This window comes from Mesoplodon densirostris, chromosome 7, assembly GCF_025265405.1.
Source record: "Mesoplodon densirostris isolate mMesDen1 chromosome 7, mMesDen1 primary haplotype, whole genome shotgun sequence".
Classification (NCBI taxonomy): Eukaryota; Metazoa; Chordata; class Mammalia; order Artiodactyla; family Ziphiidae; genus Mesoplodon; species Mesoplodon densirostris.
In genome coordinates this window covers 42407462-42428432 of record NC_082667.1, presented here as the reverse complement: position 1 = coordinate 42428432, position 20971 = coordinate 42407462, and the positions used below count along the sequence as shown (strand labels likewise).

Below are 20971 nucleotides of genomic sequence, written 5' to 3'. Positions count from 1 at the left end.
TTACTCCAGTGGTCAATTCCTTGTCTCTCTTGCATAGCAATTTAAAGCTCTAAGCACAAAACCCCCACTGTGACTATACAATCACCATCTTCCCCAGCATTCTTTGGAGACCTGAGCCTGGACTAAGCTACCTTGGCGGCACTGCCACCACCGGCTCAGGGTCTCCAGGATCAACATCACACTAAGCCTATCAGCCCTCAGTGGACCCTCCATGGCTCCCAAAGCCACTGCACATTCATCTCAAATTGCCAGGATCCTGTGGCTACAACAGGTGACAGTGTTATGGTGAATATTCTTTCTAGAACCTCCTTAGTGCCTGGCAACCAGAACAGACCTCAGTGGAGGTGAGCGAGGGGTTAAGAAAAACAAAAACAGTATCTCTCCTAGCTTCTTCACATGACCCACAAAGACGGGGATCATATCCCATCACCCTGGGGTATGGACTAGGTTCTTTGTGCCAAAGGGGATGGCCTGTGGCTCTGGCCATCCTAAGCACATTCTGGCTGCTGCAAGAACAGAGGAGGTCAATTTCCATACCTGTAATTAATCCAGGTCACGAGTTGGGCAGCTCCATGGTGGAGCACTTGCAGGGCCCCAACACTGACCACTGCTCTTCTTTCTCATCAATAAACTTTTTCTTCTGCAACATTGGAAACCTAACCTAGACTATGATGATCAGGGAAGACTCTACCTCTCAGTGTCTCTTTGGTTTGTGTCTGGCTTGCCTGGAGTTTGTTTGGGGAAAGGTGTGAAGGGGGTTATGAAGAGTCCTGCATGAGGTTTCAACTTGCTTTGCTAATTTCACCATTAAAAAATAAAGAAGAAATCATCTGAATTTTAAAGTCTGTTACCTTTTTCTTTAATAGACTTTATTTTTTAGAACTGCTTCGGGTTCACAGAAGTATTGAGCAGAGCGTACAGAGATTTCCATATTCCCCCTGTCCCAACACATGCATAGCCTCCCCCGTTATCAACATCCCCACCAGAGTGGTACCTTTGCTACAACTGATGAACCTAGATCGACAATTCACTATCACCCAGAGTCCATAGTTTACTCGGGGTTCACTCCTGGTGGTGTCCATTCTATGGGTTTGGACAAATGTATAATGACATGTAGCCACCATTATAGTGTCATACAAAGTAGTTTCATTGCTCTCTGCTTCACTATTCATCCCTCTTTGGCCCCCAACCCTTAGCAACTACTGATATTTTTACTGTCTCCATAGTTCTGCCTTTTCCAGAATGGCATATAGCTGGAATCATATGGTATGTAGCCTTTTCAGATTAGTTCTATTGCTTAGTAATATACATTTAAGTTTCTTCCGTGTCTTATCACTGCTTGATAGTTCATTTCTTTTTAGTGTGGAATAATATGCCATTGTCTGGATGTACCACAATTTATTTATCTATTCACCTACTAAAGGACATCTTCATTGCTTCCAAGTTTTGACAATTATTAATAAAGCTGCTATAAACACCTGTGTGAAAGAGTTTGCGTGGGCATCATCTATTGCCCTTTTATAGCTGAAGAGTGGAAGGCTCAGAGATGCTAAGTGACCTGCCTAAGATCATCTGGGTCATACATAATAGGAGCAGAATCTGTACAGACATCTGACTCCCAGGCCTCTACTCAATCAAATAAACACCCACTATCAGCTGTAATCTCCTCTTAGCTGTGTGACAATGGGGAAAAGAACAGCAAATACTTTATAATGTTTACCTGCTTGCTTCCTGCAGGGCTTATTCCAAAACTTAACAAGAAGAGCAAATTCTGAAATAATCCAAACACCAGTCCATAAGACTAGCCTCAAAATAGTATGGGGACCACGTGAAGCAGAAACTGCATTGATTCACATTTAGAGTCCCTGAATTGGAATTCTAGCTCTATCATATACTACTTTAACATCCTGAACCCCTCGGTTTGCTCACCCATAAAATGGGAATATCGTGAAAAGCACCAGGCATGATTGGTCTTAAGTAGAATTTAACTCCATTCCATCATTCATTTTTATCCAGATACAATCTGCACAAGATGAAATGTTTTGGGCTAATAATAGATTTTAACACTAGTTCTCATCCTTGGCCACACATTAGAATCACCAAGGGAGATTTTAAACATGACTGATATCTAACACCAGAGATTCAGATTTAATTGATTTGGGGTGTGGCCTGGGCATTGGGATTTTTAAAAGCTCCCCAGGTAATTGTAACATGTAGCCAGTGTTGAGACTGTAACATGTTAAAGGCTAGTATGAATGAGCACTTATGGATGTTAACTAAGCATGGCCACATTGTTAACCATTTAGTCTTCTCAACTGTACATGGGAAACACTATTATTTTATTCATGAAGACACTGAGACTCACAGAGATAAATGATTTTCCAAAGTCCCACAGCTATAAAATGGGAAAGTACAGATTTGAATTTGGGTCTCTGTCTTTGAAGTCCAAGCTGGTAGCCACCAGCTAATGCCAGGAAGGCACGAGTTCCACGGGTCATTTTTATTACAGTATATGGCATCATATGGTGTAGCATCACATTCACACTGAAGTGTCAACAGTCATCCCACTTTGTTCCGAAAAAGAGCTAAGCCAGATAACAAAGATCAAAATCCCAGGCCAGCTGAAATTTGGCAGTGGCAAAATTCTCAGTTAATTCACTTGCAGAGACCCAAACAGAGCAGATTTCTTCCTAGTCTTCTCAGATTCTACTTGCTGATCACCTTTGCCCACCATCTCATTCCTCCTTCTACCACATTGCCAAATAGATCAATGGAAAATTACTATTTGGAGTCATTCAACATCACTCAAGATGTATTTGGCAGGAGGAATGAAATTGGTGGCAGATGAGATTGAATGACAGTTGCCTTGTCAGAGAGATCAGAACCAGGAGGCAATTGATAAACACCCAACCCTGGCTAGAGCTGAGGGTAGAAGGCACATTTCCTGACAGAGTGCGATAGGTCCTCTCATTTCCATCACTTGCCATTAAGCATCTAACCCTCTCCTGGGTTCACTCTAGTTCCTGTTCATTGTTTAAAACAGATATGGACAGGGAAAAACTTAAGGACTCAGACACATTCAGAAAAGCTTCTCTTTGAGGTTCTATCTGAATTTCTAACTGTGTCATTAGTCTCCATCATAGGACTAAATTAAAAACTTGCTAAGAGACAGAGAGCTCCATCAGAAACCTCGGAGCAGTCAGGCAGGAGATTAAGCCCTGAGTTACTCAGGCTTCTCCCTCGTTAACAAGTGAATCCATCAGTGGAGGGAGAAAGACTGGGATCCATCAGAGCACTGACTCCATGGGAAGACTGACATTCTTTACCAACTTTTATCAGAGAAGGGAGTGTGATTTAGTGAAACAATCTTTATCTTTGTCATCAGGAGATGGTGGTGTGCATTCCAGCTGATGATCTGTTAGTCCTGTGGGCTCCGGCAAGTCACTTAAGCTTTCTGAGCTTTAGCTTCCTCATATAAATTGAGGATACAATAACTTCCTCACAGAGTTATTGGGAGGAGCAAATGGACTCATATACAAGAAGGTACTTGTAAAGCAGTTGGCATCATGACGATTAGCTGGCTGTCTCCTGTTGCTGGAGAGAATCATTACCTGTAGTTAAAAATCCCTGCTGTTACTCGTCCCAGAGCAGGCAACACAGGAATGCCCAAGTGAGAAACAGCCTGGACACAAATCAATGCTGACTATTTAAAGCACCTACCCCTTGGGGCTTCCCTGGTGGCACAGTGGTTGAGAGTCCACCTGCCAATGCAGGGGACACGGGTTCGTGCCCCAGCCCGGGAAGATCCCACATGCTGCAGAGCTGCTGTACCCGTGAGCCATGGCCACTGAGCCTGCTCGTCTGGAGCCTGTGCTCCACAATGGGAGAGGCCACAACAGTGAGAGGCCCGCAAAAAAAAAAAAAAAAAAAAAAGCACCTACCCCAGTGACTTTTGCTTTGGGGCTCTGTTTGAAAGCACTGCGTGTTTTCTCATACATATGCCGTGTCTCTCTGCATCCAAAGTCCCATGTGCTCTTCAATGTTACTCAGTTTCAGCCACTCCAGAGAATGGCTCTTTGAGTTTGCTCCCTGGGACTCCTGCAAAAATAAATCTTGCATATGCTACATACTTCTTTAAAATTTATATCATACATTTCCACACATACCATCCAAAAATTGGTAAAAATCTATCCATCCATTGCTTACATACTGTGGCAATTGCCAAAGGAATAATAAAATTAAGTCAATTAGGTAGACCTTCAGTTAATTTTAATAAACTTTAATTGATTATTCTGTGGCAGACATTGTGATATGTGCTAGGAATATAACAAGACATAGTTTACATCCTCAGGGGCTCCCAATATATTGGGGGACACACACAAGAGATAATTTTTACACCATGGTATATTCTAGATTGATGTTTGTCCAAGAAGCTACGGGATCACTCAGGTGGATGGAAAACATTAGGACAGTCAAGGAGCCATCCAGAATTAACATGTTGGGTTTTTTTTTAAATTTTTTATTTCTTTGACCACACCGTGCCACTTGAAGGATCTTAGTTCACCAACCAGGGATCGAACGTGGGCCCCAGCAGTGAAAGTGTGGAGTCCTAACCACTGGACCACCAGGGAATTCCCTCTTTTTTAAAAAAAAATTTCTGAATGAACAAGTTTTGACTAAACTATTTTTGAATCCTAGAGTGAATCTAGGCACATAGTACAAAATTTGGGTATATCTAGATTCTGGCAAAGTCATCCTTTTACAGAATTTCATGCATTTCTTTGCAACTCCATATATTCATTAAATAAGTAATATTAAAGATCCATTAGGTGCCAAGCACTGTGCTACGAATTGAAAATAAGGAGAAACACAACACTTTCCTTGCTCTTGAGGGGATTTCTGTCAAAGGGCAGAGTCAAACATGCAGTGTAATAACTGAAATACAGTGCAATGAGTGAAATAATAGAGAAATGTACAAAGCACATAGGTGGCCCAGATTATTTTAAAAACAGGTTTACTTTGGTTGGTCAGGAAAGGCATCCCTAAGGAACAGATGTTTGATTGATTCTCAGAGGCCTGAGGTAGGATGGGGTGGAGGATGGGGCAGGGAGAACAGGGAATTGTAAGTGCAAGGAAGAGAAACAACATCCCACAGTATCTCCCAGAAAATTAAAGCCTGCACTCCAACAGGGAATGTTCTGTCACTCACCTTCTATTTGTGTAGCACTTCCTGCTTCTCTCAGTGTGTGGCAATAGATTCTTCCACAAAGTCTAGAAAAGCATGGCAAGCACTCCCACGTGTGAGATGGGGTCCCTGCTTTGACCTGAATAGTCACGTGCCATATGTAAGTCTCTTTCTCCTTCTTAAGCCTCAGTGTGGCTTATGACTTCTGAGACATCTTCAACTTCCAAAATGTTAAAAAAAAAGTCATTTTTTAATAGATCAGAAAATGGAACCCAGAGATAACTAAGTACACAGACAGCTCGTGACAGAAAGACTAGAATTCAAGCCTCCTGACTCATAAGCCAATAACATCTTCACCATCCTGAAGTGACCGAACTGAGGTACAAATATGATGCTGGATATTCTCTCTTCCTCCTCGACTATCCTGCTCCACTCTGCTCTCTCCAGGGAAGCTGATTTCTACGGATTGTATCAACCAGTCTCTTCTGATGCCAAGCTTCCAACTGTATTCAACGGCCATCATGGAAAATGAATCAGAAAATGAAGGGAGGCAGAGGCCAGGGTATTACATCCCTGGCTTCCTTCCTGTCAGACCGTTCCTCTGCCCGATGCCTCAGCACTTGCCTAGTGGCTCTCTCCTCTGGCTCCAGCTGGAGCTGCAGCTGCAGCCCTCTCCAAGTGCTGGCAGCCACTCCGTCCCCTGACACTGCTGACCCAGTGATGCAAATGGCTTCACTTGATTGCTGGCACAAAGGTGGCTGCATTACCTTCTTGTGGCTTCCCAATATTAGCACAAAATCAGGTGGCTTAAAACAACAGACATTGGGACTTCCCTGGTGGTGCAGTGATTGAGAGTCTGCCTGCCGATGCAGGGGACACGGGTTCGTGCCCCAGTCTGGGAAGATCCCACATGCCGAGGAGCGGCTGGGCCCGTGAGCCATGGCCGCTGAGCCTGCGCATCCGGAGCCTGTGCTCCGCAACGGGAGAGGCCACGACAGTGAGAGGTCTGCATACCGCAAAAAAAAAAACAAAAAAAAACAGACACTTATTCTCTCAGTTTCAAAGGTCAGAGTCTGAAATCACGGTTCCAGCAGGGTTATACTCCAGAGGCTCTAGGGGAAAATCCAGTCCTTGCCTTTTTGAGCTTCTGGTGGCTGTCCACATTCCTTGGCTTATGGCCTCATCACTCCGATCTCCACCTCCATCTTCACATTGCCTCCTCCTCTTCTGTTATCTCCCTTCTGTGTTGTCTCTTTCTTACAAGGACACTTGAGAAGGCATTTAGGTCTGAATAATCCCAGATAATCTCCTCATCTCAAGATCCTTAACATAATCACATCTGTTACCTTATAAGGTTACTGTCACTCCTGATATATGAGGCGATATTCACAGTTCCAGAGATTGGGACATGGGCATATATTTTGGAGAAGTTACCATTCAACCCACTGCAGTACCTCACTGTTCTATGTTGGTTTTCCTTAACTCTGCCTGCCCTATTTAAAATAATGCCTTCATCGGACATTCCTCAGTTCCTCTGCTTGTCTGTAACCCCTTTTTGATCCAATCTAATACATATGCCCTTTGGTTACCCTTGCAGCATACGTGAGGGTACAGGAAGCCACAAAACAAAAATAATACATAAATTTTACTTTATAGCAAATAATTTATAACATTACTTTTTGTTTGTAAGAAAGCATAGAAATAATATGGAGTAGAATTCAAAATTCACATGAATTTTATAGACATGTGATTTAAAGGAAGTTTATTACCCACTGAAGGTCATTTTAGATTCACTCCCTGATTCTTTCATCCAGCCACTAGGACACATTGATTCCCTACTGCTGTAAGATGTAAGAGTTTTAGAACATTAACTACCCTACAATAGTTTTATTCTTTTTATTTTTTTAAATTTTTATTGGAGTGTAGTTGATTTACAATGTTGTGTTGGTTTCTGCTGTACAGCAAAATGAATCAGTTATACATATACATATATCCATTCTTTTTTAGATTCTTTTCCCATATAGGTCATTGCAGAGTATTAAGTACAGTTCCCTGTGTTGTACAATAGGTCCTTATCTATTTATAATAGATAGTTATAAATAGTTATATATTTTTTATATAGTGGTGTGTATATGTCAACCCCAATTTGACTTCTGTTTTTAGTGATTAGCCTCTAGGCTTGAAGGATACAGTTCACGTAAAGCAGAGGTTTTGTGTTGCTTTGACCCTATTCCCCTGGGGGTTAGAACCCTCATTTCACCTCCTTCTCCAGTTTCCTAGATGTGCAGGGGTAAGATGATCAGGTAGTACAGTGACATTATGATGTTCAGGTTAATAAGATTTGCAGTTTTGGACCATGCCTATACCTTCATTAAAGGAACTCTAGATGAGTACTCATTTTAATATTCTAGTCAAAGGTCTGGTCTCCATGGATGGCTCTGGGTGACAAGTGAATGGCAAAAGTGAAGGAATTATAACTTAGCAGACGAGTGACAAACAAATGGTATATCTTTGCAAAACCTGACAATTTATGATTAACTTCCATGACAACAAAGCAGGACAAAAGAGTCATGGACAATGTGTTCTAAGACCCCCTCAGAAAGCCTACAGCCTAATTTTGTTATTCTTAACTCATCCCTTTTTATCATTTTCACAGGCAATTCATCAGAAAATCCTGCTACATAAAAAACATATCCAGAATCCAGCTACTTCTCACCGACACCCTGAGAGGCAGCTGCCCTGGCTGATTACAGACCCTCCTAACAAAACTTCTGTTTCTGTCCTTCCTTTCTATAGCCTATTGTCAGTGCAGTCTTCTTTTTAAAACATGAGTCATATCATATTATTTTCCTGATGAAAATCTTCCAGTGGCTCTCTATATCAGTCCCTAGTAAATGGCAAAACTTTTAAAATGGCTTTCGAGGCTTTCAGCCAGTGTTTCTCAATGGGGCTGTAAAGCAATGAAGCCGTCCTTTTGTAAATTTCTCCAGGGTGTTTTTGCTCTCACCACGAGTGGCATTCTCCTCTATCTAGTGAGCAGTACAGGGCTACTGAATGTTTTGCAATGCATGGACAACCCACACAGTAAGAGTTTCCTTGCTTCCTGCATGGCTTTCTGGTATTTTCTCTGGACATTATACATCACTTTATTTGGAACTTTATCAAGAATCGCTCTTTTCACAAAACCATGTCATCAATGGCAATGTCATTCATGATATTTGAGTCACTATTATATCACATCTGTATCAAGCTACATATTCATGTTATGGTTATGGATATTCTGACTAAAGGTGAAGCATCTGACCACTTCATTATGTCTTCTGATGTAATCATACACTAAAAATTTCTATTTTTAGAAATTTCTCACATATTTTACTATTAGGGAATTACATAAGTTTTTTTGAAATTATGTGTATAAGTAGGTCATATTATTGATGAATTTAGTTACAGGAAAGTTATAGGAGGCATTACAAAACATTTGCTACAGTATGGGTCATTGGGTCTGATAGGTGTACTTTATATGATCTGGCCAGTGTCACCTCTGAGGTCACCAAGGTGCTATCACCTCCATCTCCACTTGGTCTCCTTGCCTAGCAATCCAAGCATGGTCTCACCTCAGGGCCTTTGCAGTAGCTTTTCCTTCTCCCTGAAATGCTCTCCCCTCAGATATCCTCGTGGCTCTTCAACCGAGTTACTTCAGATCTCTGCACAAACTTTGCCTGAGCAGTAAGAACTTCCCTGACCACTCTTTGTAAAAGAGTAACCCCTCACTTCTGGTGCTTTCTCCCTTACCCTATCTTACTTCTCCAATGCACTTATCGTCCAGCTGATAGCCTCTATGTTTTATTTGTAAATGTATTTTCTTATTATCTGTCTCTGCCAGCTGGAATGCAAGCTACCAGACAGCAAGGCCTTTCATTCCATCAGTGCCCAGACCCATGCCAGGCACATAATATGCACTCAATATGTGTTTGTTGAGTAAATAACTGACCATTCATTTTAATTTAAAATGTTAATTTAAAACAATTTTTTAAAAATTTTAGTTCTTTTTTTGTTTGCTAAATGGTCTATTTTTTTATTTTTTTTGCAGTATCCTCTTTTTGTTTCATGAATGCAATATATTTTCAGGACTCTTCAAAGATATTAATGGTAAATTTGGAAATTCCCTGGTGGTGCAGTGGTTAAGAATCTACCTGCCAATGCAGGGGACCTGGGTTCGAGCCCTGGCCCAGGAAGATCCCACATGCCGCAGAGCAACTAAGCCTGTGCACCACAACTACTGAGCCTGTGCTCTAGAGCCTGCCAGCCACAACTACTGAAGCCCACGTGCATAGAGCCAGTGCTCCGCAACAAGAGAAGCCCCCACTCGCCGCAACTAGAGAAAGCCCGCGCAGAGCAACGAAGACCCAACACAGCCAAAAATAAATAAATAAATAAACAAATAAATTTATTTAAAAAAAGATATTAATGGTAATTTTATTTGTTTTTAAATATTGTATTCTTCCTTCATTTTCTGTTACTCTAAATCTCCCTCTTATTATCTACCTATCCATATATCTAGTTATTTATTTACTATCTTAACCTCCTTGTGTCATGTTAGAGGCTTCCTCAAATGCCAATGACCCTTGCTAGTCTACATTTTTTTGAGTGCAACACAAAACTGCTGACTGGAGGTTCTGGGGATGGAGGTGAAGCAAGGCCTGTCAACTAGTGTTTGTCAATGAGAAGTGATCAGGTGGCCAGCTGCTCTGCTCAGTGAGTGTGGACAAAAGTCAGTCCCTACTAGGATTTTCTCTGTAGTGGTGCCAGTTTTCCAGGGATGGTCCCTCTCAACTCTTCCTTGAGAAGTATCAGCCTGGCTGCTAAGCTCTGGAATTGGGCACTGCTCAACAAGAAGGCCTGTACTTAGTCCATCTATATGCTGTCCTAGGCCTCAGCTCCCCATTTCTCCATACCTGCCATTCCCTCTAGCCTCTCTGGCTCTATTCTACCAGAGTCGCTAGCTTATTCTGGGTAGACAGTCAGCATCTAGGGATCTAATTGCTCCTTAAAAAGACTTCAAGCAAATCCTCTGTTTCCAGTAAGTCCCTCCGTAACCCTCCCCCACTACACACACACACACACACACACACACACACTTTATCCATAACTTATGCTTGGTGCTTCCAGTTCCAGGGCCTTATTGAAGTTAACGGGTTAAATCAGAATGTCTCCCATTGATGCCATAGTCTGGAGGCATTTAATTTTCATTTTGCTCTGTGCCATTAACTTACTATTCTTCCATTTGTCATACAGTTTCATTGAAGATGGTGTTTGTGCTTTGCCTTTAGTTCTTGTTTTGCAGGTGATTTACGAGTAGAGCAAAAAAGTAGAAAGGTTTTTATTCTACCATATTGAAATCATTTTTTTTCTACAGTGATTTGTAATGGCACAAAAGGTTTTCTTATTTATTTTAATTTTTATGTAATCAAATCTCTATATTCCTTGGTTTCTTCACTTGGTCTAATAGTTTTTGAGTGTCTGACATATGTCAAGTAATGTCAAGGGTAGGAGCAGTAAGCCAGACAGATATGGGCTCTACTTTCATGTAACTTACGGCTACGCTTATGAGGATGTTATGAAAGGAAGCATTCAGAATGCTGTGTAATCACACCTTACTTACGGTCACCTGGTCAAGAAGAGATAGAGCCCAATGATTTTTCTGTTTTAACTTTTATCGAATGCACAGCAACTCTTAATTGTCCTTACTCTATACTTCCATACTGATCTGTACAAACGTCTGCCACTGCCCTTACAGTACTCTCTTGCAATTGTAGGTTTGTCCATCTCTCCTGTCACATAGGAGAGAACAGGCCACTTATTCATGTCTGTGCCCCAGTGCCTAACACAGTGACATCAATATCAGTGGAATAAGTAAACACTTGTTGATTGCACTATTTACCTCCACTTTAACTGTACAGGAGGACAGGGAAAATGGGCATGAAAGTCAAGAGCAGGTTTAACATACAGCAAGAACAAGCAAAAGTTAATATCTTCCACACAAGCTTACCATACATAAAACTGGTTGAACTAACACCAGCGATCAGGACTTCAGCCCCACCACCACATTATCTGATGGAAGTAAAGGAATAACATTAGCCCCAGAAAGAGAATCTTCTTGGGGCCAATACAGATGTGGCCTTAAGGGCCAAACCCTAGGAGCAAAAGGAGACCTTGCTGACAGCTCCACTCTGACCAATACAGGGAATGTTCTGTGATTGGCAGCTGCAGATTTGGAGTTTATGTAAGTTTAAATCCTGGGTAACTATACACCCTTCATGAACTAGCTAGTGCCCTACACAGCTGTGACCCACAATGAAAAAGGAACATATTATCTTCAGTTTAAACGTGTCAGCTATATTAGTTTCAGTGGCTTTTTACAAAGTTTCCATCACCTAGCAATCATGGACACTTTATCCTCTCCTCGGGTCCATAACTGTCATATTAAAACCAGTTATGAGGTTTAATATCTCAAGAAATCTCTATCAGCTCAATAAATGTTTGAGAGGAAACTCAAGGCTGACAGCATATTTATTTATTTGTAAGAACAGCTCAGACCAGAAGAACAATCAATCAAGCTTCCTTCTGGAAAAGAGCTCAACCTCTCATGCTACAAAGAAATGGATTTGTTTACTTATTGTATATTAAAAATGCACTAAGCACTTACTATATGCCAATTAATGTGTGGCGCATCACAGGGGATCCCTAGATAAAAAGACAATGCCTCTGCATGTGGGATCTTACAATCTGCAGGAAAATGAAAACAGAACAATCCTTAAGTTATAATGCGATAAGGAACTTTAAAAGGATGAACCCTGTTTTGTGAGGGAACAGCAGAAGAAACAATTCCTATGGATTTGGTCAGAAGGGATGAAGGCTTCACCGGGATCCTCTGTGAGACATGTATAAAGAATGGCTAAAAGTTTGACTAACAGATATGAGGCAGGGATATATCTACTGAATCGATTTTAGTGTCTAGACACTATCTTAGTAACCATAATTGCTAATTTTTATCGAAGAGATTTCACGTGCCATACCCTGTGCTAAGGGCTTTACCCTATCTCATTCAACCCTCAAGCAATGCTCTATGAAAAATACTTTGATTCATTGAGCAAATGCCTTCTGAATACAGACCATGTGCCAAGTAGTCTCATTATTGCTATTACACGTGGAAAGGAAGTTGAGGCTTAGAGAATCAGTAGAGCTGGGATTTGAACCCACACGATCCAGTCTGTTAGCAGAGCACTGTATAACCTCCCACAGTGAAGTGGTCTAGATTTGGCCTGTCCAGTATGCAAGCCAGTAAGTAAGCCACATGTAGCTATTGAGCACTTAAAATCTGATTTGCCTGAATTGAAATGTACCACAAGTGTAAAATACATATGAGATATTCAAGACTTCGAATTTTTGAGAGTGTGAGACATCCCTAATAGTTTCGTATATCACCTACATATTACAATGATAATAATTTGGATGTATTGGCTTAAGTAAATATATTATTAAAGTTAATTTCATCTGTTTTTCTGTTTTTATTTTAATTAGTGTGGCCACTAGAAAATGGTAAGTTACCAATGTGGCTAACATGATAGTCTTACTGGACTGCTCTGATTACAACAAAGATGAGTACAGAGATGCCTTCAGGGTGCCTGCACTGCAGTCTAGTGGGGAAGATGGACTGTATCCAAAGCAGTATAATGCAAGACATATGGTAATTGCCACAGGGAGACACACAAATATGCACTGTTATTTAAGAGTTCAGAGCAACCAGAAGCTTCTTCTGACTAGGATAATTGGATGTCTCTACTGGTTTGGTTACAATTTAATTTTCACAAAATTCCAAATCTGAATATTTTCTCTAACCCATGGGCTATCATGAAAATACAAAGAGCCCAAAGAAAAACCTCTAAATATGACTTCTGATGGCTCAATCAGTTACCTACATAGAGAGTGAAAATAAAATGGATTAACAAACTTCATGGCAACCCCAGAAACTAATTAATTCAGAACTGCCCATAAGTAGCAGATTTCCTTCATCTAGTAAATATCTCATAAGTGCATACCTAATGCTGAGACTAAGCTATTGGATTATACTAATAGTTCATTTCCTGGGTCCCTTCTGCCTTCTCTACCCACACATTACGGAATACAGCGTTAGGCAGAAAGAGAACTGACAAAAACATAAACAATTGGATGTAAGAGGGAAAAGCAAGAGTCCCAGAAAATCCACAAATTGGTAAGTATCCTCTGAATAAAATAATTAATTATATCAACATAGCTCCATTGGGACACCACTGGTTTTTCATTTTGATTAATTTAAGGAATCTCAATCTAATTTATGAACCAGCAGGATGTTTTGAAAGATAAACAAAGCTGTCTGCAATTTGCGTTTCTCCTGACTTGGTCCGGCTCGAATTTCACATTTACCTCATTTTCTCCATTGTTATGGACTACTTTTTACAACTCAAACAACCAGATGTGCTTCAAACCGCGAGGCCAAATTCTTCTCCTGAGTATTCTCCTCCACAGGAATTCCTATAAAAAGTGTTGTAAAAAGTGAATCTTCCTGGCAGCATTTTGAAGGTGAGCTCGTTGCTCCAAACGGCATCAAGTTACCTGGAGACCTTTCAGCATTTATGGTTCCGGAGCTGTAATTTTCAAATGCAAATGTGATACAAGCAAGACTACCTGAGACATGAAAACATATTGAGATGTCATGGTAATTACAGAGGACACAGACCTGGCCAGCAAGCCACAATTCTGTGCATGCAGTGGTGGTTTGCTTCAAGCCAGTTCCTCTCTCTCCTCAATTCCCAGAGGCTCAGCCAAAAATAGAGACAAACCGAAATGGTGTGAGCACCTTTCTGGAACTGCAAACACTGAGAACGAATCTCCATTGTGTGAGCCAGCCTTGAGTCTCTCCCAGACTCGATATACCAGACACCATATTGACTTCAATTCTTAAAACAGTGCTAATTAGAAATTATTCATGCCCATTTTAAAAATTAGGAAACTGAGCTACAGAGTGATGAGCAACTAGGGTCAAAACCAGAAGAGTTAAGTTACTTCCCTAGGGGAACAAAGATTCAAAGACAGGCTTATCCGAACCCGTGTCCGTGCCCCCAACTCCATGACATACTTCCTACCACAGTCATTTTATTTTAACACCGTACAAATGCATCCTCTCCATCATTCTGAAAAGTATTTGATATAATTGGGCAAATTAAGACAGAATTGTTAGCCATGTTTTCTCATCCATAGAATGGGTTGATGGTAACAGTCCTATCATAAATCTGGTTGTTAAGTGATCGTACGTGTTTCTTTCTACATATGTATTATTTTGCTTAATTACTTCCCATTTCATTCTGCAAAGCGTTTGAAATGGCTTGACAAGTTACCCAACTGCTCTAGGCCTGCATTTCCATCTGTAAATGGGAATAATAACACCAGCCATGTGCTGACACATGGAGCTACTGGTATGAAGTAACGGATCTGAAAACACCATATTTATTGCAGGGTTCTGCACAAATATGACTTTTCAAGTGGGCATTGCAGCTGAAGAGTTTGAGTCAAGAGTTTTGTTTTACTTCTTCTCTTGACTCATCAGAGCGTATAGTGAGGCAAATAAAACACTCTATCCCCTTGTTTCTAACTTTCAGTTACCCACACACTTGTGATGTGCTTCTTTTAATTAATTCACCATGTTCCTACTGTTCACAGCTCCAAGAGTCCAGGGAAAAAATGGCCGCAGACTTCATTTCAGAGCCTGCTATGCTACCTGGAAGAACGTTTCTGGAAAGATGAGTGAATACTGAGTGGTCAGCTTTGGGGATACTTCATAGCAATCCCCAATGTAGTAGTATCTGGACAGCTCAATTCTGTGACTAAGGAGAGTTAAGTAAAGTCCTCACAGGTAAATATTGAACCAGGCATTAAAACACCATCAGACACCATACATAAATAGCAGCTGTTGGAAAGAATGTGGAGACCTCATCACCTGGCAACAGCTCTGATTAAGGCTTCTTCAAGAGAAGAGGGTGGGAGAAGGAGGGAGAAGGAAAATCAAATATCCATGGTGTGTGGCCAGGCCTCCATGTCCTCACACATCAAACTTTCCTCAAAAAATGCAAAAGGGATTGCTCAGAGACTGTTAGAAAATAGAAAGATCAGGGAAAGGAATGGTGTGGTGCTTCTGGAACAGGAGGTGGTAATGGAGTCAGTCTAGACTCTTTTCCACAATTCTGATCTTCCTAGAATTGTTTGATGGTCCAGAGATATTGCCTGGGGAATTTTATGCTGACATGGCTCAGGTGTTTATCGTGCAGAGTTTGTGCCAGTGTCACACATATAGAAGAGAAAGGAGGAAGCTGGCACTCATGGAGTACCAACCATGTTCTATGTCATGTGCTAGGTGACTCATTCCCAGGACCTCATTCCATTCTCACAAGAGCTCCACAATCACTCCCAATGTACAGAGCAGGAAACTAAGAGTCAGAACTATGCTCAGGTTATATAACTAGTAATTGATCAAATCAGGATTCAAACTTAGGTATCTGTTATTCAATGCTCTTTCTACTCTACCAAATCCAACACTGCCTCAGCAGTAGTTACTCCTAATTGACCTTTCCCCATTTCTACTCATCCACTATGAAGCCCACGATACTCCAACTAGACTGGCTAGTTCAAAGCCAATTAAGCCATGAACTCTGCTCCCTGAAGTTTTTCCTTAGTTCTAGTCAAGTCTCTACCTATTCTAATTATTTTGTCCCCAAGTAGAATTTTAAGTGGAAGTTCTTATACATAAACTTTGTGTGGACACAGAGATTAGTTCATGAAAGGGTTACATAAAGCAAATGGTCCAAGTCCTCTAATTTTACAGATTAGAAAACTGAGTCCCTGAAGGGTTAAGCGTATTTGTTTAATATCACAGAGTTGGTAGTGAGGACAGTAACAGAGTCCAGGCCTGTGTCTGTCTCAGAGTATCTTGAAATTGTGGGTCCTGTAATCTAAAAGCCATAAAAACAAATAGAAAAAATATACATATATGTGTGTTTGTGTGTATGTGTACATTCCAAGTGACCTGTATTTAAAATTTATCTTAGAACTTGCTTTGTGATCTTAAATATCTTATTCAACCCCTTGAAACTTTGGCCTCCTTATCTATAAAATAGAATTGTTAATCTCTACCTTAATCATTTTGAGAATTTAATGAAACAAGATGGGTAAAATTCCTGATACAACTTGGCACATAGTAGCTATGCAGTAAAAATTAAACTTTTTCCCATACTTTTTATAAATTTGAGAAAAGAATAGAAAGCAGTAACAGCACTGTTGCAGTTTGTTTGTGTGTTTGTTTTGCTTTTCCAGCACACTTAAATTCTAGAACTGTAGGTCAAACTTGAATGAGACATAGGCTTAAGATATTAGTCCTGTAAACCAAAAAAAAATACAACCCAGTGACTTCTGTAGCATAAAAATATCCACAGTTATCACATAATTTATCCATGTTGTCATCTGCCTATCAGCACCATGTTCCTGTACAATTGAAGTTGTTCACTGCCATAACTGTGTTCATCTCATACTCACAAGGCCAAGTTCTCATGTGATCCAGTCAAAGCCACTCTTCTGGCATCAGCTTGGCCTCACACTCTGTCTCTTTTTTCTTGCAGCAGATTGTACTCAATCCTATACCATATTCCCCAACTTCATAAAACAGGATATAGGCTCTGTTGTAGCAAAAATTAATGTGTATTAATTAAAATGTGGCAGCACACTTATGAAAACACCCTGGTACATGGCTATGACTACCCTGCTACTGGGCTCAGTCTGTGACTGGGCTCCAAATAGATCAGAAGTCTAAGTCTACAGATCTGTGCTCTCCCACCCTAAAATCCTGAAGTCTGTCTGAGCCCTAGGTACCCAGGGTACAACCTAGGAAAGGCACGTCTTTCTCACTTCCTACTTCCCTTTAAAGTGAATAAGAATTTGTTGGATGATAAGTCAGTACTCCAAGAATGAAGCCTTTTTTAGGATACATGTTAGAAATTAAGATTCAAGATTTTTTTTTATTATTATATGGACTATGTCTCTAATTTTGTACTGTCTTCTTCAATCAGAATCACTGTATATGACTCATAGAAAGTGGCAGGTCACTTTCCAGTCTAGGATATTAGTTCAAATCTGTCAGTGCTGATAATGACAGACAATTGTCTCCATCTGTGTGTGCTGTCTGTTGGTTTTAACTGAGTGTATATGGAACAAATATTCACTGTCACTAAACTGACTCTGCTAGATCTTTCTGACATTTTCAGCTGAGAGAATGAAGACCAGAAAAGAAGAAAGAAGAAAGAGAGTGAGGGAGGGAGAGAAAGGAGGAAGAGAGGAAGGAAGGAAGGAAGGCAGGGAGGGAGGAAGAATCTCACGTGCCAAGACCCACAAAATGCTGGGTGTCATCAGGAAGGACAGCAGAAACAAAATGGAAAGCATGACCTCACACTTTATACAGGTGACTACAGGTCACGTCATAGGGACACAATTTGTTCTCTATCTCTGCATCACCTGTGCCCACCTTCTTGGGGCCACTAGAGTCAATCCACAGAAGCTCCAGTCCAGGGAACTCAGCATCAAGACCAGTCACTGTGAATCCTCTAGTCCTACATCTTAGTTCTAGTTATTGGGCTTTTTAATTTCCCCTATGGTGAAGCCTCACCCTTGTCTTCTAATTCCAAAATTTGCATTCATATCACTTTCCATGGTACGTCACTGCCCCTGCCTTGATTACCACCCAATATACTGTGTCCTTCTAGAACAAAACTGAATTATTATTATGAACTAAACATCATATGAACTAAACCTTCACATTTTATTTTAATCCTCACAAAATCCATGTATATAGGTGTAATTACCCCATATTATAGATAAGGAAACTGAGGCTTAGAGGGTTAATTGACCTAGGGTTACATGGTAGTAAGGAGGGAATGAATTTGACATAGTTTTTCACTCTAGAACTTAGTTTTTTTAAGCCATGCACTAAATGCCTCCCTTATCCCTGCCATACAAGCATCATAATCTAACAGTGTATGAAGATAAGAAAATGAATAAAACTGGAACATGACACAGGCATGTAAACTGTGTGATGTTACCAAAGGAAGAAGCTATTCATTCTTCCTCAGAAAACTGTAGAGGGCTTTATTTTCATGATAAGTCTGGGAAGAAATGTGAGGATGGGCTTTCAGGAAAATGGAAATGCACAAATGGCCAGTAGTAGCTTATAGTTAGAATTAACATGTTTGATAGAAATGTGTCAATAGCAGAAGTTAAAAGGTTACTGAAGACCAATTAGAGAAGAATTTGAATGCAAACTAATAAGTTAGGACATTGCCCTGGAGCAAGAATACATTTCAATAAAAATTACCTTTGCCCACAGTTTGGAGAACGAATGAAAGCAGAAAAAATCTAGCAAGAGGATATAATTACAGTCCAGATGGAGATGATGGAGGTTTATCCAGGTCTGTTGTAGCAGGTTGCAGGGGGGCAATAAGAAGGAAGGATTTAAAGTTATATAATTGGTGGGCAATTGGGTTATGAGGATCGAGAGTAAAGAATTAGTTGAAGATTTGAGTTTAGGCAATAGTTCCAGAAATCTTACCGTCCTGAAACTAAGAGATACAAAGTGATATTAGAACAATGTGAGAAAGTACTAAGCCATATAGTATGCTTATAAAATGTGTAAGATAATGAGCAAGTAGTCTAAGAGTGCTTCTCAAATTTTAATGTGTATGTAAATCACTTGGGAATTTTATTAAAATGTGGATTCTGGTTGAGTAGGTCTGTTGTGAGGCACAAGAACCTGCATTTCTAACAAATTCCTGGTGATGTTGATGCTGGTCCAGAGACCACACTTTGAGTATTAAGGTTATAAAATACAAAAAGGGACTTTCAGGACACTTTTACTCAGATGGCCATTATTTATTATTAAGTATAGATCAGTAAAGAAAACTGGCAAAGGAAGTTTTTGGGGGAATGAGAGGGGGGATGATAGAATATGCCTTATCTTTTGCAAGTGCTGCATGAAGGCCCAGCATGCTGTCCACAAAGCCTCCTAGTGTAGCTTGAGGAGGCCCCGTGGACCACGGATGTCTTGACAGCTCTTCCTGGGAGGTCTTTTCAATGTATGAGATGGAAAGAATGAGCCCCATGTAACTGCAGAGTTACCGCCATCACAGCCAAGAACATTCACCTTCTATAGAGTAAAGGTTCCCCTGGCTTCTTCCTTTGCCAAGACTTAAGACATGATGTAGATGGAGATGAAAACATTTAGTAGTCAGCTCCCTTAAAGAATGTCGAAAATACACACCAGGGATCTTTGTCCAAAAGTAAATAATTATTGTTTGGCAAATGTTTAAAACAGTGGATGGAATTATACATAAATCTTGTTCTCTCCTTACAAACGAGTACTTGCCTGCTTTAACTTGTAGGTGTGTTGTTGCTTGTTTCTGTTTGAATCTGGTTTCATAATGAAAGTATTCAATAAAATTACCTTTTAAGAAATGTGTGCTGGCTGTAGCAGCCACCACCTGGAGCCTCCGGGACCCTCAACCTCACTGCCCCCGCCTAGCCTGCCCTGCCATGCCGTCGGAGAAAACCTTCAAACAGCACCGAACCTTCGAACAAAGAGTAGAAGATGGCCTACTTACCTGAGAGAAGCATCCTACCAAAATCCCGGTAATAATAGAACGATACAAAGGTGAGAAGCAGCTTCCGGTCCTGGATAAAGCAAAGTTCTTGGTGCCTGATCATGTCAACGTGAGTGAGCTCATCAAGATAATTAGAAGGCGCTTACAGCTCAACGTTAATCAAGCCTTCTTCCTGTTAGTGAATGGACATAGCATGGTGAGTGTGTCCACACTGATTTGTGAAGTGTATGAAAGTGAGAAGGATGAAGATGGATTCCTGTGTATGGTATATGCCTCTCAGGAGACTTTTGGAAGGAAATTTCCTGTGTAAGACTAAAAAAAAAAAAAAATGTGTCTCTTCTTGAATTTTTTAAACCCTTACCAAGGAATAAAAAAGGGATGTTACCAACTGAAAAAAAAAAGAAAGAAAAGAAATGTATGCTAACAACCACCCCTTAAATATATTGCAGTTTCTATAACATTAAAGACTCCAAGAATTGAAAGGAATTTTAAAAGTCTGCTGAAACTACCAGTGATTCTACACTGATTTCCAACTAAGTGATCAGCTACCGTCTACTTGAATACCTCCAGTGCGAGTCAGCTCACCACCACACAGAGATTTCAGTATACTTGCTGACAGCTCCGCTGGAAAATTCTAACTTATGTTATGCCAGGCTGGCTTCATGACTCTTTAATTTACTAGTCCTAGTTCCACTCTGTAGAGTCACAGAGAAAAAATGTAAACATCTTTTTCAAATAACAGTCCTCCCAATATTGAGCTACTATGGGCTCTGCTTTCCAGGTCAAAAACTCTTAGTTCTTTGGACTGTTCCTCATATAAAATAAATTCAAATCTCTTCTCCATCTGATTACCTGTACTCTATAAGTACTCCAGCTTTCCTCTTAAATTGTGGTGTTCTCAATCAAAGGGAAAACTCAAAATGGAACTCAGTTTAGATTAAACTGTGCTTATTACATCCGTTATTTTAATTATTTTTTCCACCTTAATGAACCCTACAATCACACTAATGAGGCAGAAAGAGAAAAAGAGTAAGAACCTTGTGGAAAAAAGGAT

At 40.4% G+C, this 20971-nt stretch overlaps 1 pseudogene; it reads left to right on the top strand.

Annotated features, from left to right (window-relative positions):
- The first annotated feature begins 19849 nt into the window (after window positions 1–19849).
- Window positions 19850–20227, top strand: LOC132493952 (microtubule-associated proteins 1A/1B light chain 3B-like; annotated as a pseudogene).
- The last annotated feature ends 744 nt before the right edge of the window (window positions 20228–20971 follow it).